Below are 27,945 nucleotides of genomic sequence, written 5' to 3'. Positions count from 1 at the left end.
TTCTCAGGTTCATACTTGGCTATTTGATACATGCTTCCGCATACATTCATACTTGCTTGGGGTCGAGCATACATGCATACACTCTGATTACTTGCTTGGAGTCAAGCATGCATACATACTTACGCTATTTATAGCAACTGTGATTTTCAACTTATATTATGTCGCAAGTTATTTCATTTATACTTTACAATTTTTGTAATCTTAAACTTGTTGTCGAATTGTTTGTAAACTAAACTTTGCAAGTCTTGTACGTTTCAAATGAATGCGATATAATTTTGGTCAAACGAGTCTCATATAGGGACTATGACCACGCAACGGGACCTAAGTAGTCGGCGCCGTCAATGACGATTTTGTCGGGTCGTTACAGATGGTATCAGAGCGTTGGTTGTAGGGAACTAGGATGTGCATTAGTGTGTCTGACAGAGTCGTTAGGACGCATTAGTGAATCTAGACTACAACCGGATAGTAAATCATTGCATTCTGACATACATTTGCTATAGATAGCACTTACTTGACTACTTGTGCATTATACTTGAATCATTCTTAGGCAAACTTCTTAATGGTACCAAGTTTTCATCATACGAACTCGTATTCTGCAACTTTCTGGTAACACGCGTAAATTCATGATTCATACGCGTAAGGATGACGACGACTTCATTAGTCTCACTAGTTCGGGAACTCTGTCTCCAACGTTGTTATTCGCCAATCGTCTCAACTTGCTATCGGTGTCACACCGGTGTTCCTTACTATCTACCATTTCGTGTTACTACCACCACTACTCTAGGTGAGTCTCGTCATCACTATTTATCACTACGGTTGCGTACTATTCGTTATCATGATTTGTTACACTTCTCGTACCGGAATACATTATTGTTTGACTTGAATCGCATTGACGTGACAATCATTTATACATTTCCCTCGAGGAACGCTTCTTTAGAGTTGCACTAATTCTTTCGATTCAATACGAGTCACGTTAGAGACGTCGTTACACTTTATTCATTTTAAATTTTCACGATTACACGAACTTGAATCTATGGAGTGATGTGGGAATGGAGGTATGAGATAGTGTAATATAACGACACTCGATCAACGTGGTTATATTACGGTAATTCATACCAAAGTTCTAATGACACGTGACGGTGATTGGACTCGATCAACCTAATCACCACCATGTGCCATGTACGTGATTTCATTTTTCTTGTTTGGACATCCGACAATTCCGAGAATACTGATAACAACCATACCTGGGACACATCGTCGATTATTATCGAACCATACTTATGCTTCCGAACGGATGACAAATTCTTTCAACTTCAAACATATGTTACACTTGTATACTATCTCGTTTTCTTATGATTTTATCGACAGACTACAATATGCTTGTTATGCTCACATCGAGGCGGAAACTTCTCTCGCCTTACACTCGTATTTCCGTTTAAGGAAATCTTTATTCTAAATTCTCAATGGAGAGAGAGACTCTTCACATTATACTAGTATTCGCCACGAGGGTGAATAGTCCTAACGAACGTTTTCAGAAACCGATAAATCTTTCGCGGCGCGAAATTCTTGAAAAAAATAAAAATAAAAATAAAAACTTGTTCAAATATATCTTGAGGAAATGTACCTCGTCTCGGATCGAGATTCTCGTTTCACTTCTAAATTTCAGGGTACCTTACAAAAAGTCTCGGGACCGCGTTTAAATATGGGTACCGCGTATCATCCACGCACCGACGAATAAAGCAAATATGATTTGAACCTGGGGAACCATAATACGAATTTGTGTTATCAACTTCAAAATTTCTTGAGAAAAGTCTTTGCCTTTAACCAAATTCTCTTACAACGATGGTTATCGTTCAAGTCTTAACGTCACACCTTTTGAAATCTTATATGACCGGAAACGTCATTCTCCTTTTGTAGAACCAAGTAAATGATAATCAAGTCACCGAACCTTGACTCATTCATGGTGTAACCGTTAAAATCCTTCCAATCCGAGAAAGGCTCGAGACGGCCCGTAGTCACCAAAGGAGCTATGCCAATGTTAGATGTATACCTTTCGAATTCCATGTGGGAAACCGCGTAATGTTAAAAGTCACACCTTGAAAAGGTGTAATCCGTTTCGGGAAACGTTGAAAGCTAAATCCGCGATATTTTGATCCTTTGGAAATCTTGGGGCGTTTTGGACCCGTTGTTAGCCGTTTAGATTTCAGACTCAATTGAGTCTCCGTTCATCCTACATTCGATGTATTAAACTTAAATAAGTGTCTTGTGGAACAAGAACTTGTTATCCTTTTCGATGAGCTTACTATCGATGACAAACTCCGGTTTCTAGGAGGACCAGTTGAAATTTTGAATCATGAAACCAAACTCTGAAATAACGTAAAACCCCGACTGTCAAAGTTCGTTGAAATGCCCGATGAAGTACTTTAACTTATCCATAGAATGGGCAACGCACGATCTCGATGAAGGAACAACGACTACTACTTTCAACTAAATTTCGGGACGAAATTTCTTTTAAGGTGTAGGTAATGTAACATCCCGCATTTTTTCGTTAAATTATTTTAACGACCGTCTTTTTTTTTAGATAATATCTTCCGTTATCTAAATTCGTAGTTTCCGTTGACTAACGTTCATAATATTTCCGTTATTTAATTATAACATCACTCATTTACTCGAGCGTTTTCAAAATATTCGTTCGGTAAAATCCCGCACCCGCTTCTAAACTCGAGGGACTAAAATTGACACGGGGCAAACTAGTTGACTAGGTCAACTAGTCCACCCCAATCACCACCATTCAATCATCTCCATCTCTCCCTCTTTCTCTCTAGCAAGAACACACACACAAACACCCAATTCAATCATTCATCATCTAAATTCAATCTAGGAGGCTTACAACAAAACAAATTACATATTTGGAATCCTCTCTTCATCCTCTACAATTTGATATCAACTTCATCTCGTTTGGGTAACGTTTCTAAAATACTAGATTTCTCTAAATTCGTTTTATATACTTGAAATGGTGTTAGTTAGTGTCTATGGCTCGTGTCTAGCATGAATATATGATTTACTTTCTCGATTTGTTGTTTTGAGTAACTAGTATGAACAATTGAAATGAGTGTGCTTAATCTTTGATTTTGGATGAGTTAATGTTGTTAAATTGTTAAAGTTCATGTTTTAATTGTGTTACTAGCATCATTAGCTTCATTTTGATGTGTAGGTTGATTTAGAAAAGCTTCATTTACAAAATGGTTGAATTCATGATTTTGATTAGGGTTTGATGAACTCTAAAACGAACTTTTGATGTTTTGAATGCCATGAAATGTTATTAGCAAGTGTTTAATTGTATTGTATGTTTAATTACCTTCAAAACGATGTATCGCATGTGTAAATTGGATTCCCGAGTCAAGAAATGCGTTTTGTGAACTTGAAACTTTGATTTTGAACGTTTAATGATCATTTGATGAGGTTTTCATTGTTGTTAATGATGAATTTGATTCATGAAATGTGTTTAGTTGTATTCCTCTTTAAATTACCTTTCCAACGATATAAGATACGTGTTTTGAATGTTAACGAGTCAAAAGTTATGATCGTTTGAAGTTGAAATCGTATAAGTGAAAACTGCCCCAGAATTGCTGATACAGCTGCAGATGCGGCGCATCTGAGGCAGACTGCCCAAAAATGTCAATTTTCGCTTAATTCTAAGTATGCTACACACCCCCGATCAACATGAAACTTGGACAACATGCTCATATATGATTTCTAAGCTTAGGAAAATAGTTCAGGACCCGACCCGACCCCGTTGACTTTTTTGTTGACTTTGACCAAGTTTGACTTTTAGTCAAACTTAACAAAACACTTATGCAATCGTTCTAATCTTGTTTCATACTTGATTCTTGCATGAAACTTGACAACGTGATTCACATGCTATATATTCGAGTCGTAACGAGCCATAGGACTAATTGAACACATTTCACCCGACCATGTGTCGTAACCGGTTAATTGATACAACTTACTTGTTTAGGTCAAGGCTAAGCAACTTTCATGCACACGTTTACTTTGTGAAGTACTTTTATACTCGTGCACTCGAGGTGAGATCATAGTCCCACCTTTTCAACAACTTTTATACTTTTAAATCGTGGGCTGAGAAACATATACTTTGTTACATCTTATACTACTTACTTTTATGTTTTGAACACAAGTCCGATGAAACAAACATTCTACAGCAAGTTTAGAACAAAAATCCTCAATTCGATTATCATTAGTTACACTTGCCGGGTGTAAGCGAGAACTTATGTTGTATGGATCCATATGGGTTTAACAAACCCTCATTCAAACGGTTCGCTACCATTTACGAATGGAATATATTTTCGTGAAACAGTGTATGTTCTAACACTATTGTGATGGGGTTCTATGGAAGGAAATGTTAAGCATTGATAATTGGGTGCTCGCGAACCAACTTTTGGAATGCAACTTTTGGATGATCAATTTATGGAAGTACTAAATCTTGTGGTTCAAAATATAACTTTTATTAATACACCTATGATTTCACCAACGTTTTTCGTTGACAGTTTTCTATATGTTTTATCAGGTTCATACTTGGCTATTTGATACATGCTTCCGCATACATTCATACTTGCTTGGGGTCGAGCATACATGCATACACTCTGATTACTTGCTTGGAGTCAAGCATGCATACATACTTACGCTATTTATAGCAACTGTGATTTTCAACTTATATTATGTCGCAAGTTATTTCATTTATACTTTACAATTTTTGTAATCTTAAACTTGTTGTCGAATTGTTTGTAAACTAAACTTTGCAAGTCTTGTACGTTTCAAATGAATGCGACATAATTTTGGTCAAACGAGTCTCATATAGGGACTATGACCACGCAACGGGACCTAAGTAGTCGGCGCCGTCAATGACGATTTTGTCGGGTCGTTACAGCTATGATGATAGGGACCGGAATCTTGATACCCTTTGTGGGAGTTGTGGGGATAGAGTCCTCCTCCGGGTGAATTGTGGTAGTCACGTCTCCCATAGCCACTCCCGTATCTCGAGTAGCGTACAGTATCTTCGGCTGCGCGCAGGTGTTCGCTCGCTTCCCTAATATTTATTGCCAATGTCTCTGGTGGCCTCTTCCGCAACTTCTGCCATAACTGCAAGTGTCGCTCTCTAGAAATTCCATGGATGAATCCTAATACTTTCTGTGATTTGGCCAAGTTAGGGATACACGCCACCTCCCGACTATACCTGTCAATAAACTGTCCCATAGACTCTTCACGTCCTTGTTTGATATCATGACATTCGACATGTTGAGTGCTCTGGATGTTCAGTTCCTGCGTGTGAAAGCCCATCTTTTGCAAAGCTTCTAATGTGCTGGCCGATGTGGTTGGCGAGCGCGAGTTAATACTTGAGAACGCAGTGGTGGTACTTCCCACCGATGATCCAGATGCGTCAGTGCAAATAGGAATAGTTCCTACGTAGGTGGTGTTCGCCGCCCACGGTATTGGTCGAGTAGTCTTCGGAGTTTTGAAACCTTGTACTGGAGTCTCCGGGGAAAGAGGGAGAGGAGCTCCCGTTGACAATACGCCCGCACCCCTAATTATTCGTGCGTCTGCCGCTTTGGACACTCGTAGCGCCTGAGGTCGTACAAAAATGGCTTTCAAAACTTCCGGCTGGCTCGTCATTTCTTTTGCTCTACTCTTTAATCACCCGGGACTGAAACACACACACAAAAAAGAATATCTGAATGTAATGAACTTTTAAGGGAAAAGGTTTTAACAAAACCTCTTAACTAAGAGTCCCCACAGATGGCGCCATCTGATTAAGCATAAAATTTTCAAGGGATTCGGTCTATGCAAGATCAACAAATGGAGGGGACTTAAGGGTTCTTTAAGTTTAACTCTCCGGTCCGGAGCACCGTGAGTAACCCTAGTACGAGATATGATTTCAGAAAGGGTGGTTAAACATGACCCGCCATCATTCGGGTTAGCCGGCATTGATGGCTCAGGGACGGTGTTAGGATTTATGTTCAAAGAACGTTACCTGAAACCGTAAAGAGTGTGAAGTGTGTGTTCCGGTTGCGCGGGTAAGATCGGTAATTAACAAGTCTCTTAATGACGAGTATGAATTATATGTTGAGAGGATAGTTTTCTTTCTTGAGAGTGAATATTGTGATATATGTCGTCGGTTTTCAGCTAGAGTTACGTCTATTTATACGTGTAAGTTTTTGTCCCTTAGTGTCACGTAAGGGGACAAAAAGACATACTAGTGCCACGCTGTTTTGCTCTTGTCCTTTCATGTTACCTATAAGTAAGCTTTATTATTATCTATATATCTAATAGACAAAACACCGTAGCAGTATTCACCAATAGTAATTAGGAGTATTCTCGTCATTTCACTTTTTTTTTTGTCTTCACCGATAAAAGAAGCAACTTTCGTAAAAGAACCAACCCTTCAATGTTACCAAAAGATGTCGAAAAAAATTCTTTTTTACAAAAAAATCAACTAACTTTTTTTTTTCTTCCTCAACGATAAAAATGACAACTTTCATAAAAGGAACAACCCTTCAATGATACCAAAAGATGTCGAAAAACATTCTGTTTTACAAAATAGATCAACTCAACTTTCACAAAAGGAACAACCCTTCAATGTTAGATGTCAAAAAAAATTCTTTTTTTACAAAATAGATCAAGACTTTTTTTTTAACTCGCATTCAAAACGGAACCCCCGGCGCGAAGCGAGGGCTCCACAACTAGTTAATATAATTAGCATTTTTTGGTTACAGGTTCCTTGAGTGGGTGTCATTTACTGGTCCTTATGCCTATACTCTCGAGTGATTCATATATCGTTTTGTGATGGTTTGTCAAGTGTGATTCCATCTTATACAGCAGGGCAAAGGGTAATGGTTGAAAAGATGGTGATAGAAGACTGCAAGTCAATGAAGGAGATATTTGCAACTATAGTAGAGAACGACAATGGATGTCAATATGGTACTATCTCTGACCAAGGAACTGGTGCTACTCGTTCAATTCCACGACTTGGAAACGTTACTGCTCATAAACTATCAAACCTAAAGATAATGCATATCAGTAATTGTGACAGTTTGGAATATATATTCACATTTTCCACACTTGAAAGCCTTAAGAAACTCAAAGAGATAAGAATAAAATGTTACAAGGCATTGAAAATGATTGTGAGGAAAGAAGAAGAAGAAGAAAGCAAAGTGCATCACGTAAGGTGGTTGTGGTGTTTCCATGTCTGGAAGTAATTGAACTGCTCTCTCTGTCAAACCTTGAAGGTTTCTTCTCAGGGATAAAAGAATTCCAATGGCCACTTTTGAATGATTTTTACATTGAACAATGCCCCAAAATAAGTGCTTTCACACGTACTAAGTCAATAGCTCCGAGGCTCAACTACGTGAAACATCCAATCTTTGGTAAATTGACTCCTGAACATTATAACTTCTTTATGACGGCTGCTGCTTTACCTCGGGTACAGTTTTATTCATCATGCATTATGTAACTATGAAATTAAATTGTTCCATCTTTCTTTAATAATCATTTTTATTATATACATGTTTGTGCAGATCACATCCCCGAATTTAGAGAGTACGACCTCTGGCCCTACAATTTCAAATGATGAGAAACCTCCCTCTTTACAGGATATTAAAGAATTAAATGTGGAAAACGCAAGCAGCAAAGTGATCGTAGCATCCAACGAGTTGCTACAACTGCAAAATCTCCAAAAGATTCACGCAAAGACGTGTAAAAGTGCATATACGATTTTTGAAGTAGAATTGGAAGTGACGCATAGTGAATTTAACAACGAATCACAAACAACTGTTGTGAAACTTCCGAAGCTAAGAGAAGTGCACTTGGAAGAACTGAGAAGTTTGCAATATTTATGGAAGAGCAATCAGTGGAGACAACTTGAGTTACCCAACCTAACAAGACTTTCTATTCACAATTGCAGAATTTTACGACATGTAATTACAACTTCGATGGTTGGTAGTCTCATGCAACTCCAAGAGCTACATGTCACTGGTTGTATATGTATTCGTGAAATTGTTATTGAAGATGATGACTCTCGGAGAAAAGTGTTGCCCAAGTCTGAAGTCCTTAAAACTTGAACATCTTAAGTATTTAAAAGGATTTTGCCTAAGGGAAAAGGATTTTGTGTTGCCATCATTGAGTACATTGGTAATCAAAGAATGTCCGGAACTATCAGTTTTCACCAACGGGTTTGTGGTTGCTCCAGAGATAAAAGTAGTAGAGACAAATAAAGGCTTGATTAACTTAGGGGAACAAGACATCGACTCCTTTATAATCACCAATAAACAACAACAACAAAAAAAAGGTATTTCATTAACTGAAAAAAAAATCATATATGTTTATTTAGTTTTTGATCCGTTATACTCCGTAACAAATTAACACGACGTTATAAGGATTGATTATATATGATAATGTTGTAAGTTGGTAAAGAATATGCAGTTGAAATGTAAAAGGGGGAAACGATAAAGTGGAAAAGGAGGACTGTTTATTTCTTTCTCCTTCAAATGTAAACTGTGATTACTAGTAAAAGGCTATCCTCTGCTCTCTTTGTTTATGAGCATGTTTGGCACAAAGTTTGTTTTTTTTTTTTTTTTTTTTTTTTTTTTTTTTTGAAGCTTTTAGCTTTTATGAAAAAACTCCTACTTAATAAAAAGCTCTGTTTGATTAAATTAAAGAGGTTATAGCTTTTTGAAGTGTCAAAAAGCTCATTTTTAACTCTATATTCACAAGCGTACGTTTTATAACGCTGGGTATCCCATGTAACACCCAACTACATATTCCTTTTATTTACTTAAACATTATTTTTTGGATAACTCATCATTATATTACTTACACACAAAAACACGATTGATCATATGAATCTCAAACTGAAAATTGAAGAGTCTCAATTCTCTATTGTTTATCTTTATTATCATATTACTAGTATACTAGTATATAGTACATAAATATATACATGTCAATTTATTATATATTACTAGTATATAGTATATAAATTCACATGATTTGAATCGTTGTAACATTTACAAGCTTAACATTAACTGTTTTTTTTTTCTCGTGTACATTTTTATCATTATTTTTAACAGCTTCAGCTATTTACCAACACACATAAATATATCAAAAAAATTTTAGCTACCAGCTTCTACCTACCATCTTTCAGCTAAGCTTCCAGCTAGTTTTGCTAAACATGCTCTACATCGATAGATACTGATGAAAACAAAGGCCACTTAGGGTATGTTTGGCAATATTAGCTCGTAGCTGGAGCTGAAAGCTGAAAGCTGGTAGCTGATACTCGGAGCTTTTTAAATATATTAGGTGTTTGGCAAAGTAGATGGAGATGTTAAAAAATGATTAAATGATAAAAATGGACACAAATAAAAAAAGCACTTAATCATAAATTAAAGACAAAATTACTCCCGTCGTTCTTGAACTTGTATCGAAATCACTGACGTCGTCCTTAAACTTTTTTTTTTGCTCTCGTCGTCACTAAACTTTCAAAAAATAACGCTCGTCGTCCTTCTGTTTAGTTGCCGTCTCTTTCCTCTGTTAAACTGAAGCATTTGTCAAACATGTGAGGGCAATTATGTCATTTTATCTCTTTTATAATACAAGGACGTAATTTTATCTTTCTTCCCTTTATCTTCATCTTCATCCCCAATAATTCAAAAACCCTAATTTTTCTTCACCTAACCTTCTCATTTTTACATTACAAAATTATAAATGAAAGTATCTTAACAAATCCAAATCCAAATCCAAACTAAAATATAAAATCAAATATAAATCAAGAGTAAACAATTGGTGGTTGCAACTGATCATATGATCCATTCATGTTTCTTCATAAAATTATCATCTTTTTCACTCGACCGTTCATGTTTCTGTCCTCACTCTTGCACATTTCATTTTCAGCCAACCTTTTTCTTTTAATAGTTTATTATTAATTAATTAATTATTATTAAATTATTAATTATATTATATTATTAATATTGATATATGATACTGTATCCTCTGTTTCATGGAAAATTAAATAGAGTAGCAGTAGTAAATGGAAGCATGGTTTTAATTTCTGAATTGAGGTCTACAGACTACCTTTGATCAATTCATGCGTGCGTGCTACTGCTCATCTGAGTTGTCTTTACAAACCCTTAATCTAACACCATCAAACGGTTGGAGATGAAAGAACGCAATTGGCCGTAACCCACCACATCACAACCACCAGAACCACTGCAATCTGCCGGCAACGACTGGAGGTTATTTGCCAACATCATCGTAGGAAGAGGTGGCGACAGTTGCAGAGAGAAGGAAAACGATCTAGGGTTTTCTTCTGTCTTTAAAGGAGTAAAAAAGGGAAAAAGTAGAGTTTGATTTGGGATCTTATCACAAAGATGATGATGAACGATTGGGTCTGAGAAGAAAATGGGGGTAGATATCAAAGGGTACAGTAAGAAGTTATTAGGTTTTAAAAGAGAAAACAGAAAAAGAGAAAATAAAAGAAAAAAGAAATGATAAATTAATTTATTTAATTTATAGTTATTAAAAGACTAAACTACCCTCACATGTTTGTCACATGCTTCAAGTTGACGGTAAGTTTTGACGGTAATGAAACGGAAGGATGACGGGCGTTATTTTTTGATAGCTAAGTGACGACCCAAGCAAAAAAAAAAGATTAAGGACGACGTCAGTAATTTCGATACAAGTTCAAGGACGACGGGCGTAATTTTGTCTAAATTAAATCATGGATCCCTCACTCTCGTTCTCTTTTTCATGTGGTCAATTGCATTTATTCCATCTTTTGAAGAACTTTTTGTCAGCTTTATTGTTGTCCATATGTTCAAAAGCATTTATTACATCCTTTGTGGTTCAAGTGTTCACATGCTTAGAAGTTTGACCAAAGTCACACTTTTTAACCCCCACACATACATCATTTTTAAAAACTGGAATAGAACCTTCACAACCAACCCTAATTCTTTTTTTGTCATTTTTTATAGAAACTAAATTTCTTCTGGTTTCAATTGCATGCAAGTCAACATATTGCTTTACCTCATCTGCAGTACCAAACTCTTGGCCAAGACAAAAGAAAGTCTTACGAAGATCTTTACCTTGCATCTCTTGTTGTTTCAGATCCTTAGGTTTTTTCTTCCTAATGTCATCCTCATCTCCAGAATCAAAGTCATCATTGTTCAACTCATAAATTGACTCATTAACTTCAGTGTTTTCAGTTTCAACATTTTCTTGATGACCAGAACCCATAAACTCCACATCTTTATCAACACTGAACTTAAAGTGTTGCATATCAACCTCAACATCTTCAATATCATTATCATGTAAATAGTCATCATCCTCACTGTCAGTTCAGGTCATCCTCATTCTGATCTTCACCCTCATTCTGTTCTTCACCCTCGTTCTGTCTTCACTATCACTATCACACTCATTATCATTTGGATCACTCTCACTAGCATCACTGTGCAGCTCATTCTGTTGGAAATTATGAAGTGGGTCACTATCATTGATTACTTGACTTGCTTGAGTGTATCCATCAACAATAGGAGTATGCCTGACTACACCACTATCCTTTAACAACCACAACAACTTCTTTGGACACAATGAACCGGTTGTTTTTTTGTTGATTTCTTACTCATAACAGGTGGAGTTTCTTCATCGGCAATCTCTTCTAACACAAATTGAACTTTACCAGTTGGACTCCTAAATGAGTTTACTTTGGGTTTCATACGATGTTCAATAATAGACACCAATTACCTTAACTTCCTTTACAAACTTACTCAAGAGTCTAATATCCTCATCACTTCCTAAAGGTTCCAATCCATAATCCAGATCAAATTCAGTCTTTAAAAAGTGAAATATTATGACATCGTGACCATTATAACCTATATCCTGAATAATATCACCTAGTTCATGATATGAAAAGAAGTCTGTATCGAGGGCATCAATGTAGGTTACCTTTCCATCTATATATTTCCTTCCAGGAGCATCAGTGAACTTACCACCATGATGAAAATTTATAGTAAACAAAGTAGTTGTATGTTCTGCAAAACATAAACAAAATTTAGGTTACAAAATTAAATTCAACTGCTATAATAAAAATACGATTAATGGTGTAATACTTACCATATAGCTGATCAATATCGTAGTGAACATCTGGTTCACGAATTTCATAGAACTTTGTTACCATTGTTGTAAACCAAAGAAAAAAAATTAGGGCTAGAATTAGGGGAGGTGAGAATGGCGATTAATCACACACAAATGGGGTATTTGAATGATGTGAAACTCACACTCGTCGCCCCTCAATAATTAAAAGACTGAAATACCTTCACGTGAGAGGCACAAAATCAAGGTTAACAGAATCTTTAAACGGCTTGTAGACAGAAGGACGACATGGGTTACAGAATTGAAGTTTAGGGACGAACTCAGCAAAAAAAGAAAGATTAGGGACAACCCATGAAGGTTGGGAACAAGTTGAGGGACGACGAGCGTAATTTTATCATATTATTATACAAAAGACGGGTAACTTGATGACGTAAAACTTTTCTGTACTTCAAGTTTATATTGTTATCTAAATTCAAAATTTTACTTTATATCTTTATTTGATAATTTTATTCAAATTAGGAGAGTTTTTATAATTTCTAAATTCTAAGCCGTAGATTGAGAACTAATCCATATATTCGTTTGTATACGTGTGTTATGTTTACGATCAAACATATGTTATCAATGACATGAACAAGAACATACATAAATTTTATCTGTTCTTTCAATTTATTCACATGCTTATCCTCGTAGCATAAGGCCAGAATGGTCATTTCAAAAACTGGCCCCAAAAGGAACTACTTTACTAGCCCAATTTGAGACTTCGGGCATCAAGTTGAAGCCCTAAAGCAATAAGGTCAAAAGGGTCATTTAAGATGTCCCACAAATCCTTCCACATACGAAACCAGAAACAAATACTCCGTAAGAATTCCAAATCATCAAAATTTCGTTCACACGAAGTTAGGGTTTCGTCAAATTACCAGAAAAATCAACAAATTGGTATAAAACTGTTAATTTATAACATGAGTCTCACTCAATTCTCGATGGTAAAGTTCTTATTTTTCTACAAATCATTCCAATTGTGATCTATGTTGTAGTTTGCAGGGTAATGTATTTGTAAGTTTGCAGGGTAAGAGGAAGAAGGGGGGGGGGGGGGGGGGGGGGGGGGAGGGTTGGGGTGGGGGGGGGTGGAGTATCTTATATGCTTAATTCTTTTCTTATGGATATGAGGTCTTTGACTTAAATATTTGTTTTTTAATTGCATAATTAATTATAAGATGATGATTGGTAGGAAGAGCTTGGTGTTTGCAGTCTTACATATAGATCCATCAAACTTGCATATTGTTATATTTTATCATAGTGTCAAAATAGTTGGTTGTAGGTGTACATTGTTTGCTTAGTTGTTTTTTTCTCCCACCTGTATACAAAATATGATATCTACTATGTCAAAATTACTTCCTAAACTATACTATAACACTAAGCTAGTGTAAGATAACTAGCATCGTGCCCTGGCAATTGGAGTTCTTGTTTTGGTCAAAACATTTTTTAAAATGGTCAACTGCTTTTAGCCTTCTATTAATGTTTTTTCTTTTATTGTATTTACACTTTTTGTTTTAGTTCTCTATTTCAACGTTGTTTATTTTATATTTTATTTTTCTTTAAATAACATTTAATTTTAATATGTTATCCAAACAAACTCTCAGATCTAAATTATTACTTAATAGCTCCCGTGAAGAAGATTAATAGTCATCATATTTTTTCTGATAATAACGTGTGGTTGAATTGCAACTAAAATTGCAGGTTGAAGAACTAACTAGCTTCTCTTGTAAAGGACAATCTTTGTTGCAGGCACCTTGTTCTTTCAGTGGAGGATATGTTAGTGGATTTTGCTTCACGATGAAACAAGGTATAACTGTTTCCCTTAAATCAACGAAAATGGAAAGGAGAGAAAAATGTAATATATGATCTGTTAGATGTTGAGTGGAGTAGTCTTGATTTGTGCATATATAGCATTACTCATTTTGTTATTCTCAATGTAGTAATCATGTTATTTAGTTGTTTATGCTAGTTGTCTCTTTTTGCTGGTATACAAAGATATAAGTAGTCCTTATATTATGCTGTATTGTAGATTGTAGATTAGATTAGGTGAGATGGAGCCAATGAATCGCCTGTTGCACCGCCTAGCTGATATATTTGGGTATCATCTTTTTGGTCCTATTATTATATTCTGTATTGGCTAGTCTGCTTTTCACCTTTTTTTTTTTTGCAGTTGTCTGAATGTAACAAACTTTCTTGTTTGTATGCAAGATTTTCTTATCAATCTGTCGGTGAAGGAGATGACAGGCATCTTGTTTTAAAACAATGTGAAGACATGTCGATGTATGTCTAACAAACAATTATATCCCTTGCTGTTTCTTTGCTGCTCTGATAAATGAATGATCCAATCTTCTATTTTTCTGCTAACAAATTAGATTGATAACGACTTAACGAGTCATTTGTAGTACGTGATTTTGCTTTTCACTTTTTTACCTTTTCAGATTTTGATCAAAATAGGAGACAAGAATTTTTTTTTGAGCGACGATTTTTTGGCATCAGTAGATCATTTATTTCAACGACCCTCATCATTTGCACGTATCACACACGTTTGGGCGGAAACCCGAACCCGATCGACGGTACCCAGGAACACATCCATTCGGGCAGTGTTCCTGGGTAGAGGTCCGTGAACGAATCCAGTAAAACTTCCCTATAGGGTCAATTTATACCACCATTATTGGTGTTCAATTGTTTTAAAGAAAATCATGTCATCCCTAAGGATCCAACCATGACCTCTCCCTATTCCATGACACAAAGTACATGGGGAGAACCGTTGGGCTATGCCCGCAAGTTCTATCAATATCCATTACGCTATTATATCCATTTAGGACTTATTGAAGAAAAAAGTAAACAGACCCTAAATTTAACTGTACTATTACATTAAGGTACTGTAAGATAACTAGCATTGTACACAGGTAATCAGAATTCTTCTTTTGGTCAAATCTTTTTTTTTTTTTTTTTTTTTTTTTTTTTTTTTTTCATGTCAAAACGTTTGGTAGTATGCTTGTTTTAGCCTTCTATTAATGCACAGTTTTTTCTTTTATTTTACACTGTTGGTTTAGTTTATTTTAATCTTAAAATTGTTAAGATAACATTTTAATATGTTGTCTAAACAGACTCTCAGATCAAAATTTTTAATTAATAGCTCTTCTGAATAAGATTAATAGTGATAATATTCATTCTGATAATAATGTCTGTTTGAACTGCAACTAAAATGCAGGTTGATGAATACGCTTTTCTTGGAAAGGGCAATCTTTCTTGCAAGCACCTTGTTCTTTCAATGGGGGATACACTAAAGGATTATCTTCAGGATGAAACAAGGTAATTGCTTCCCTTTAACTACTGACCTAAAAATGACAAGTTTTACCGAATTCTCATTTCAAATCCTTTCTATTTCTGTGTGTATATCAAACTATCCATTCACCATAATGTGATTTTAGGCAGATAAGACTATTTAGACGTATAACTATAACGTCTCATAATATTAAGCCAACACGATACAACATGAATCACATTTTACCGGTTTAGCTTTCGTCTAGTCTGCTTGTTGGAGTAATCTGTTTGATGTTGATAAGTCATAAATGCAAGAATGTGAATTGGCGAGGCTTTGTTTTTTGAGTGATAAGTTATGTCTGTAGACTGTACGCGTCTTCAAAAATGGTATTTTGTACATTTGAATGGTAGTAGAAGACTTCTTTTGGCTTATGCGCGAGTCAAAAGCATCAATGTTACTGGTTATTTAGTATTAAACCACCTAAGTTATAAACTAAATGATCGTCTATTACATTTGTCTATGAAATAGATGATGTTGAGTTTTATTGGTGTTTGAAGTTTTCTAAAGCTTCACCTCTTAGGAGGATTCCGTATTTGTTTGCAATCTCCTCGATTTATAAATGCTTATGTAATATTAAAGTTTGAGGGTAAATATTTTAATCTTGAAGCGTAAATCTGGATACTTATGTGGCACACGGAGTTACTGATTTTGCTATAACAACTTTCGCTGATATAAATTTCTCGATGATGAGTGGACTTCTTAAACTAAAAAATATTGTTAGGACATTATTAGAAGTCCTAAAAACATGTACCTAAAATAAGGTCTAACAATATGATTGTGACAAAACCAAAATTGACTCATATAAGTGGAGTATTAAGTATAAATTAATGATGATGGGAAGGAGATAGGAATTTGCTATATGATGTGTTAGATGTGAGTGGAGTACACATGAATTCTGTCATATATAAGTAGGCACGTGTAGAGTTACTCATATTGTTATTGTCAATGTAGTAATCTTGTTCTCGAGTTGTTTATGCAAATTGTCTCTGTTTACTGGTATACAAAAAAATAAGGAGCATTTAATTTATGTTGTATACTTATAGTCGAAATATATATATATATATATATATATATATATATATATATATATATATATATATATATATATATATATATATATATAAGCACATAGTAGAATGATACATCTATTCCTCTTCGTTCGTCACCTATAAAGGAGATGATAGATATATTATTGCAACCTTCTCTTAGCTAGTGGTAGTGTTTTTACTTGTTTTATATGGTCCCAACCCCATAAAACAATAAAACGAATCCTTGAGGTAAAGATAAGATTCACAAGGAGAGTTTGGTTTGTGTTAGTTGGGTGATAAGATTCATAGAATGATTAGATTTTTTTGGCAAAAAAACGAAAATATAGTAACACAAAGACCAATCATCAAAAGATGAAGGACCTAACAACAAATGATGCAACACAATTCAGATCGAAACTAGAAAGCTATTACCAAACACCAGCCTACCAGAAACTATCTAACCTCGATCTGAAAGAGAACTAGACAACCAGAAGAGATGAACAAAAAATCTAAACCTAGTCTACAACTAAACAGAACAAAACAAAGGCAACCACGAAGCAATCCAACCAACCTAAGTCGAGCACGAGAACAAACCTAAGCAAAATCTAAATAAGACCACGCAAGCAAAGGACAAGACAACAACAAAACGTGGCCTCAAAACTCAACTTTTTTCGCCGTCTGGGAGCCTCTTGCCCCTTGTAACCTTGCCTTCAATGATTAGATTTTTCGGGGACTTTATTAAGCTGGATATTTATATATTTATTTTGAGTATGATTTATGATGAAACTGGGTAATAAATGAATTTGGAGGGTATTTTGAAGGATATAGAATTCAGTGTTGTAAAACTCTACATAGTCTATTGAATAGTTAACTAGTCGGAGTTTTGAAGTAGACCGACCATAATAGGTGTTGTAGAAAAAAGCAATCAATAAATTATAAATAAAAGCACTCATCATTTATTTTATATTTTTTTTTAAAGGCAAACACACACATCCTATACGAATTTTTTACACGAATATATACATAATGTTTATGTCAAGATTTGAACCCATAACCTCAACGTCAGAGGGCGATACCGATGTGCTATAAGATTGGCTATAGGATTGAATGAGATGAACTAAAACACAATCAATAAATATAACTAAAAGTAGTTATCACTTATATAAGATTTATTATTCTAAATTGCGAGTATACGTGGAATTATGTTAACAAAATAGTAGTAGTTGGGGTAGTAGTTGGGGTTCTGATATTCTTGTAAGAGGTCTCACGTTCAAATCTTATAGTGGTTAGGGTGTGTTGGAAACTGTAACGGAGTAATCCAGTTGGGCCGCATATGGGTTCCCATTACCGGGTAACCCTAATATCGTGCAATATGTTGTATGGTTAAAAGAGGAATCTTATAAGACAAAAATAATATGAACACCTATTCCATCCGTCTCATTTCTATCGTCTCTTGATAAAAATCACACAGTTTAAAAAAATGACTATCACATGTATTTTTTGTTAATTTCTCAGTTGTAACCCATTATTTTTATCCAATTTTTTTGTTTTACATGCATAAGGCAGAACATAAAGAACTTTACGTTATTATTCTTAGACAAAGTTTGGTTGTTGGTCCCTCAAACTTTGTAATAGACAGCGTAGGTGACCACCGAAACTTGACTCGAGTGGTATGAGGTGCGATCCAACGTGGAGTACTGCCAACCCAGGTTCGAATCTCACTACAAGCAGGGAGTTTCCAACCTTTAATGGTACTGCCAACATCAATGCGATTTAGGAAGGTTTCTGAGGGTTTTCCTAACCTTCGATGGTACTGCCAACATCGTCGCGAATTGAGTTTACTCCTAACGCGTGTGTGGGTAACAAATGAGAACATTTGATGTCGATATCGTCGTTCAAAAAAAATAGATAGCGTAGATGACCCTAATTTTTTTTTTTTGTATTTTGACTTCATTGACCTCGAACTATTATATCATTTCACGGATGACCCTAACGCTAATGATCGTTAGTATTTCTCTGTTAACTCAACCCATGTGCAAAGCATGTGAGGGTATATTTGGCTTTTCGATTTTTCTTTACTCTGTCTTTATTTTCTTTCCATCTTCTTCATTTCATCTTCAGTTTTATCAAATACCACCGTCCTATAAAGGCACATCAAATGACTCCATCCATCAAATTAATCGATTTAATCAATTCACAATTAAGGTTACTGATCGAATTAAGGTGTGGTCAAGTATGTATTACTCCATCTATTTTATAATGTATCAAAATCAAATTATCAATTATCAATTATGTTGGTTAACTTATTGAGAATTTTGAGCATAATGTTATGATTGAATACGTGAATCATAATGTTGGGCATAAACACCAATCTATATGTAACTCATACTTTCATGAACACCAAACTCAGTAATATCGTGGAGCAACAAATTAACTCTTGTAAACAATCAACTCTTGTAGATTTAGGAAATGAAAAATTAAAACGAAAAGGTAAAGATGGTGGTGACGTTAAGTGTAGTCGGCGATTAACAACTACCACCATCTGTCGTGGGTAAATCTGGCCGGTAATCAGGGATTAAAAACCACTGTTAGGTCATATTTTATATTGATGTGATTTGTAGTTTTCCCCTAATTCCCTACATTGTACATGATGCATATGGACACTTTAAATATGCATCATCCCCTCACTTAGACTAAGCTTAGACACTAACCACTCATAACCTTTCCCTCACAATTCAATTCTCCAACTCCCTCACCTTCACTTTCACCCAGTTAGTCTTAATGGACTTTTTACCTTAATGGACTTAGGCCCACCCTACTCTAGCTAATGGACTATTAAGTTAGCCCATTTTAATGGACTTATGACCCATTAAGATGTAGGACAAAACTCATTAAGATAAGCCAACATACTAGCATATTTGTGTACCATTTCCTACACTTTGTTGCATGGGATCCCAACATACAAGCACCACCTTTGTACCACCACTCATGCAAAAGCAAAATGGTCCTCCCCTGTAGTGACCCGAACTTTTTCATGTTTATATATATTAATTGAGATTGATATTTACATGATTAAATGTTTCCAACATGTTAAGCAATCAAACTTGTTAAGACTTGATTAATTGAAATATGTTTCATATAGACAATTGACCACCCAAGTTGACCGGTGATTCATGAACGTTAAAACTTGTAAAAACTATATGATGACATATATATGGATATATATATAGTTAACATGATACTATAATAAGTAAACATATCATTAAGTATATTAACAATGAACTACATATGTAAAAACAAGACTACTAACTTAATGATTTTTAAACGAGACATATATGTAACGATTATCGTTGTAAAGACATTTAATGTATATATATCATATTAAGAGATATTCATACATGATAATATCATGATAATATAATAATTTAAAATCTCATTTGATATTATAAACATTGGGTTAACAACATTTAACAAGATCGTTAACCTAAAGGTTTCAAAACAACACTTACATGTAACGACTGACGATGACTTAACGACTCAGTTAAAATGTATATACATGTAGTGTTTTAATATGTATTTATACACTTTTGAAAGACTTCAATACACTTATCAAAATACTTCTACTTAACAAAAATGCTTACAATTACATCCTCGTTCAGTTTCATCAACAATTCTACTCGTATACACCCGTATTCGTACTCGTACAATACACAGCTTTTAGATGTATGTACTATTGGTATATACACTCCAATGATCAGCTCTTAGCAGCCCATGTGAGTCACCTAACACATGTGGGAACCATCATTTGGCAACTAGCATGAAATATCTCATAAAATTACAAAAATATGAGTAATCATTCATGACTTATTTACATGAAAACAAAATTACATATCCTTTATATCTAATCCATACACCAACGACCAAAAACACCTACAAACACTTTCATTCTTCAATTTTCTTCATCTAATTGATCTCTCTCAAGTTCTATCTTCAAGTTCTAAGTGTTCTTCATAAATTCCAAAAGTTCTAGTTTCATAAAATCAAGAATACTTCCAAGATTGCAAGTTTACTTCCAAGTTTCTAAATCCATTCCAAGTAATCATCCAAGATCAAGAAACCTTTGTTACTTACAGTAGGTTATCTTTCTAATACAAGGTAATAATCATATTCAAACTTTAATTCAATTTCTATAACTATAACAATCTTATTTCGAGTGAAAATCTTACTTGAAATTGTTTTCGTGTCATGATTCTGCTTCAAGAACTTTCAAGCCATCCAAGGATCCTTTGAAGCTAGATCTATTTTTCTCATTTCCAGCAGGTTTATCCAAGGAACTTGAGGTAGTAATGATGTTCATAACATCATTCGATTCATACATATAAAGCTATCTTATTCGAAGGTTTAAACTTGTAATCACTAGAACATAGTTTAGTTAATTCTAAACTTGTTCGCAAATAAAAGTTAATCCTTCTAACTTGACTTTTAAAATCAACTAAACACATATTCTATATCTATATGATATGCTAACTTAATGATTTAAAACCTGGAAACACGAAAAACACCGTAAAATCGGATTTACGCCGTCATAGTAACACCGCGGGCTGTTTTGGGTTAGTTAATTAAAAACTATGATAAACTTTGATTTAAAAGTTGTTATTCTGGGAAAATGATTTTTATTATGAACATGAAACTATATCCAAAAATTATGGTTAAACTCAAAGTGGAAGTATGTTTTCTAAAATGGTCATCTAGACGTCGTTCTTTCGACTGAAATGACTACCTTTACAAAAAATGACTTGTAACTTATTTTTTCCGACAATAAACCTATACTTTTTCTGTTTAGATTCATAAAATAGAGTTCAATATGAAACCATAGCAATTTGATTCACTCAAAACAGATTTAAAATGAAGAAGTTATGGGTAAAACAAGATTGGATAATTTTTCCCATTTTAGCTACGTGAAAATTGGTAACAAATCTATTCCAACCATAACTTAATCAACTTGTATTGTATATTATGTAATCTTGAGATACCATAGACACGTATACAATATTTCGACCTATCATGTCGACACATCTATATATATTTCGGAACAACCATAGACACTCTATATGTGAATGTTGGAGTTAGCTATACAGGGTTGTGGTTGATTCCAAAATATATATAGTTTGAGTTGTGATCAATACTGAGATACGTATACACTGGGTCGTGGATTGATTCAAGATAATATTTATCGATTTATTTCTGTACATCTAACTGTGGACAACTAGTTGTAGGTTACTAACGAGGACAGCTGACTTAATAAACTTAAAAAATCAAAATATATTAAAAGTGTTGTAAATATATTTTGAACATACTTTGATATATATGTATATATTGTTATAGGTTCGTGAATCAACCAGTGGCCAAGTCTTACTTCCCGACGAAGTAAAAATATGTGAAAGTGAGTTATAGTCCCACTTTTAAAATCTAATATTTTTGGGATGAGAATACATGCAGGTTTTATAATGTTTTACAAAATAGACACAAGTACGTGAAACTACATTCTATGGTTGAATTATCGAAATCGAATATGCCCCTTTTTATTAAGTCTGGTAATCTAAGAATTAGGGAACAGACACCTTAATTGACGCGAATCCTAAAGATAGATCTATTGGGCCTAACAAACCCCATCCAAAGTACCGGATGCTTTAGTACTTCGAAATTTATATCATATCCGAAGGGTGTCCCGGAATGATGGGGATATTCTTATATATGCATCTTGTTAATGTCGATTACCAGGTGTTCACCATATGAATGATTTTTATCTCTATGTATGGGATGTGTATTGAAATATGAAATCTTGTGGTCTATTGTTACGATTTGATATATATAGGTTAAACCTATAACTCACCAACATTTTTGTTGACGTTTAAAGCATGTTTATTCTCAGGTGAATACTAAGAGCTTCCGCTGTTGCATACTAAAATAAGGACAAGATTTGGAGTCCATGTTTGTATGATATTGTGTAAAAACTGCATTCAAGAAACTGATTTCGATGTAACATATTTGTGTTGTAAACCATTATGTAATGGTCGTGTGTAAACAGGATATTTTAAATTATTATTATTTGATAATCTACGTAAAGCTTTTTAAACCTTTATTTATGAAATAAAGGTTATGGTTTGTTTTAAAAATGAATGCAGTCTTTGAAAAAACGTCTCATATAGAGGTCAAAACCTCGCAACGAAATTAATTAATATGGAACGTTTTTAATCAATAAGAACGGGACATTTCAGTTGGTATCCGAGCGTTGGTCTTAGAGAACCAGAATTTTGCATTAGTGTGTCTTATCGAGTTTGTTAGGATGCATTAGTGAGTCTGGACTTCGACCGTGTTTACTTGAAAAATGATTGCTTAACAAATTTTGTTGGAAACTATATATTTTTAACATGTGAATATTATGTGATATATTAATCTCTTAACGCGTTTGATATTATGTGATAGATGTCTACCTCTAGAACAAGTCCCATTGACTCACCTAATAATAATGAAGAGTCAAATGTAAATTGGAATGATTCGTGGGCTGATTCACAAGTTCCCGAAGAGGAATCGGAAGAAGAGTCGGAACCGGAAGAAGAATCGGAACCGAAAGAAGAATCGGAACCGGATGAAGAAATCGAACCGGTGGGGGAAATAATAAAACGGTTAAGTAAAAGAAAATCCTCAACCAACCGACCAAGGTTAATTATGGTCAATGGTGTTTCCGCCAAGGAAGCAAAATATTGGGAGGATTACCAATTCTCCGATGAATCGGATTCCGACGAGAATTCCGATGATGTTATAGAAATTACCCCAACTGAATTTAAAAAGGCAAAAGAAAATAATAAGGGAAAGGGCATAAAAATAGAGAAATCTAATTCCAACCCCGATGAACTTTATATGTATCGTCAACCCCCGAAGTTCTGAAGTTGTAACAATGACCCGGGAACCTCTAAACCACCAGGTTTTTCTAAACCAATGTGAAAAACGACGGTTCGTATTAGGGAAACATCATATATCCCTAGAAACTTGGCAAAACGAACCAAAACCGAAGAAGAAGAAACAAGCGAGTCGGAATAAGATAGTTGTATTCGTGTGGTGTAATATATGTAATATAGTGTACTTATGCTTTATGATATATGTAAAAATTGCTTGTATTAATAAGTATTTTTTTTTTATGAATCTAACTCTTGTCTATTTTACAGTATAAAAACACAAAATGGATAGACAACCCAATATTTTAAGAGACCTACCCGGAGACATGATTGATGAAATTTTGTCTAGAGTCGGTCAGAATTCTTCGGCACAACTATTTAAGGCGAGATCAGTTTGTAAGACATTCGAAGAACGTTCCAAGAATGTCTTGGTTTATAAGAGACTTTCATTTGAAAGATGGGGGATATCACATTGGGAAACCCATAAGTTACGATGTGTTTACTTTGACGCATATATTGCGGGGAACCCAAATGCTATTTTACGCAACGGGTTAAGAAATTATTTTGACTCAATGTATCCGAATATAGGACTTCATGATTTAGAAAAAGCGGCTAACATGCAACATAAAGAAGCATGCTATGCTTACGGGTTAGTAATGTTCGCTTCTCACCAAAGTGAGAAAAAGAACATCGGGCTACAACTATTAAACAAAACGTTCCCACAAGTGACGAAGTCGGTAATTGGGGTAAGAAATGAGGTTTTTAGATTGTTACGGGATTGTTGGACATTACGTAACCCTCGTCCCTTTGACGACGTTACAACACGCTGTCTTATCAACGGCCATAACGGTTATGTTCCACAAGACCAAGGATGAGAAGTAATCCTAGTAAAACCAGAATGCATGACTTGTTTCTGGACGTGTGAATTACGTGTCTTTATTGCCTTTGCTGAACGACTTGTGTACTAGCTAGAATTATCTTCACAACTATCTTGTATCAAATTTATTGTGTACTATATTTCATGCTATATGTAAAATAAGCGGTATTGTAAGTTTGTAAAATATTGTGTAAAAGTTTGAACGCGAAATATTATTATAATCAGTTTTTCATATAGAATTGTAGTAGTTGAATTGTATATTAGCTACTAAGTATGAACTTAACGGGTAGGTACTACCCGAATTTAAACTTATAAAACGCTAATATGAAGAAAAAGCTTTTATAAATGAGTTCATATTATGCTACGAAATACTATTAACTACTCTTAATATTCTGTATGATTAACTTGTTCCATTTGACTATTTTGAAGGAAATGGCACCGACTACTCGACACACCGTGAATATGAATGAAGAGGAATTCCGTACTTTTCTAGCTTCAAACATAGCCGCAGTACAGGCTGCGCTACATACCAACAATAACCTTGGATTTAGCAGTACAGGAAATCGTGTAGGATGCACCTACAAAGAATTCACTGCCTGCAAACCTTTGGAATTTGATGGAATCGAAGGACCGATCGGATTGAAACGGTGGACCGAGAAGGTCGAATCGGTGTTTGCCATAAGTAAGTGTACTGAAGAGGACAAAGTGAAGTACGCTACGCATACCTTCACAGGTTATGCGTTAACATGGTGGAATACCTATCTAGAGCAAGTGGGACAAGACGATGCGTACGCACTACCGTGGTCAGCATTCAAGCACTTGATGAACGAGAAGTACCGTCCCAGAACCGAGGTCAATAAGCTCAAGACAGAACTTAGAGGGTTACGAACCCAAGGATTTGATATTACCACGTACGAAGGACGATTCACAGAATTGTGCCTATTGTGTCCGGGAGCATTCGAAGATGAGGAAGAGAAGATCGACGCATTTGTGAAAGGATTACCGGAAAGAATTCAAGAAGATATAAGTTCACACGAGCCCGCCTCCATACAACAGGCATGTAGAATGGCTCACAAACTAGTGAACCAGATTGAAGAAAGAATTAAAGAACAGACTGCTGAAGAGGCCAATGTGAAACAAGTCAAAAGAAAGTGGGAGGAAAACGGTGATAAGAATCACCAATACAACAACAACAGCAATTACAACAATAATCGCAACAATTATCCCAACAATCGCAACATCAATCGCAACTACAACAAACGGCCCAACAACAACAACAACAACAACAGCAACTACAACAATCATCCCAACAACAATAATAACCGCAACAACAACAACAATCAGAAGCAGCTATGCCAAAGGTGTGAAAAGTATCACTCGGGGTTCTGCACTAAATTTTGCAACAAGTGTAAAAGAAATGGTCATAGCGCGGCGAAGTGTGAGGTCTACGGACCAGGGGTTAATAGAACGAAAGGAACAAATGGTGTCGGAACGAGTAATGGCGGAGCAAGTAGTGTCGGAGCAAGTTATGCCAATGTAGTTTGTTATAAATGTGGAAAACCGGGCCACATTATTAGAAATTGCCCGAACCAGGAGAACACGAATGGACAAGGCCGCGGAAGAGTTTTCAATATTAATGCGGCAGAGGCACAGGAAGACCCGGAGCTTGTTACGGGTACGTTTCTTATTGACAATAAATCTGCTTACGTTTTATTTGATTCGGGTGCGGATAAAAGCTATATGAGTAGAGATTTTTGTGCTAAATTAAGTTGTCCATTGACGCCTTTGGATAGTAAATTTTTACTCGAATTAGCAAATGGTAAATTAATTTCAGCAGATAATATATGTCGGAATCGAGAAATTAAACTGGTTAGCGAAACATTTAAGATTGATTTGATACCAGTAGAGTTAGGGAGTTTTGATGTGATAATCGGTATGGACTGGTTGAAAGAAGTGAAAGCAGAGATCGTTTGTTACAAAAATGCAATTCGCATTATACGAGAAAAAGGAAAACCCTTAATGGTGTACGGAGAAAAGGGCAACACGAAGCTACATCTTATTAGTAATTTGAAGGCACAAAAACTAATAAGAAAAGGTTGCTATACTGTTCTAGCACACGTCGAGAAAGTACAAACTGAAGAAAAGAGCATCAATGATGTTCCCATTGCAAAAGAATTTCCCGATGTATTTCCGAAAGAATTACCGGGATTACCCCCACATCGATCCGTTGAATTTCAAATAGATCTTGTACCAGGAGCTGCACCAATAGCTCGTGCTCCTTACAGACTCGCACCCAGCGAGATGAAAGAACTGCAAAGCCAATTACAAGAACTTTTAGAGCGTGGTTTCATTCGACCAAGCACATCACCGTGGAGAGCTCCTGTTTTGTTTGTCAAGAAGAAAGATGGTACATTCAGGTTGTGTATCGACTACCGAGAGTTGAACAAACTTACCATCAAGAACCGCTACCCACTACCGAGAATCGACGACTTATTTGATCAACTACAAGGCTCGTCTGTTTATTCAAATATTGACTTACGTTCCGGGTATCATCAAATGCGGGTGAAAGAAGATGATATTCCAAAGACTGCTTTCAGAACACCTTAAGGTCATTACGAGTTTATGGTCATGCCGTTTGGTTTAACTAATGCACCAGCTGTGTTCATGGACCTTATGAACCGAGTGTGTGGACCATACCTTGACAAGTTTGTCATTGTTTTCATTGATGACATACTTATTTACTCAAAGAATGACCAAGAACACGGTGAACATTTGAGAAAGGTGTTAGAAGTATTGAGGAAGGAGGAATTGTACGCTAAGTTTTCAAAGTGTGCATTTTGGTTGGAAGAAGTTCAATTCCTCGGTCACATAGTGAACAAAGAAGGTATTAAGGTGGATCCGGCAAAGATAGAAACTGTTGAAAAGTGGGAAACCCCGAAAACTCCGAAACACATACGTCAGTTTTTAGGACTAGCTGGTTACTACAGAAGGTTCATCCAAGACTTTTCCAGAATAGCAAAACCCTTGACTGCATTAACGCATAAAGGGAAGAAATTTGAATGGAATGATGAACAAGAGAAAGCGTTTCAGTTATTGAAGAAAAAGCTAACTACGGCACCTATATTGTCATTGCCTGAAGGGAATGATGATTTTGTGATTTATTGTGACGCATCAAAGCAAGGTCTCGGTTGTGTATTAATGCAACGAACGAAGGTGATTGCATATGCGTCTAGACAATTGAAGATTCACGAACAAAATTATACGACGCATGATTTGGAATTAGGCGCGGTTGTTTTTGCATTAAAGACTTGGAGGCACTACTTATATGGGGTCAAAAGTATTATATATACCGACCACAAAAGTCTTCAACACATATTTAATCAGAAACAACTGAATATGAGGCAGCGTAGGTGGATTGAATTATTGAATGATTACGACTTTGAGATTCGTTACCACCCGGGGAAGGCAAATGTGGTAGCCGATGCCTTGAGCAGGAAGGACAGAGAACCCATTAGAGTAAAATCTATGAATATAATGATTCATAATAACCTTACTACTCAAATAAAG

At 35.3% G+C, this 27,945-nt stretch overlaps 1 protein-coding gene and 1 long non-coding RNA gene across 2 annotated transcripts in view; both read left to right on the top strand.

Moving 5' to 3' along the window:
* The window catches only part of LOC139855227 (uncharacterized), a 143,495-nt gene that overhangs the window by 40,981 nt on the left and 74,569 nt on the right, over positions 1–27,945 (top strand). The window lies entirely within an intron of this gene.
* Positions 13,013–15,542, top strand: LOC139851523 (uncharacterized). Its single transcript, XR_011760640.1, has 5 exons — positions 13,013–13,136; positions 13,891–13,996; positions 14,226–14,287; positions 14,398–14,469; positions 15,404–15,542. It is a non-coding gene; the product is annotated as an uncharacterized lncRNA (long non-coding RNA).

The sequence above is a fragment of the Rutidosis leptorrhynchoides genome, chromosome 6 (genome assembly GCF_046630445.1).
Source record: "Rutidosis leptorrhynchoides isolate AG116_Rl617_1_P2 chromosome 6, CSIRO_AGI_Rlap_v1, whole genome shotgun sequence".
NCBI classification, from domain to species: Eukaryota; Viridiplantae; Streptophyta; class Magnoliopsida; order Asterales; family Asteraceae; genus Rutidosis; species Rutidosis leptorrhynchoides.
This window is presented reverse-complemented; position numbering and strand designations above follow the sequence as displayed.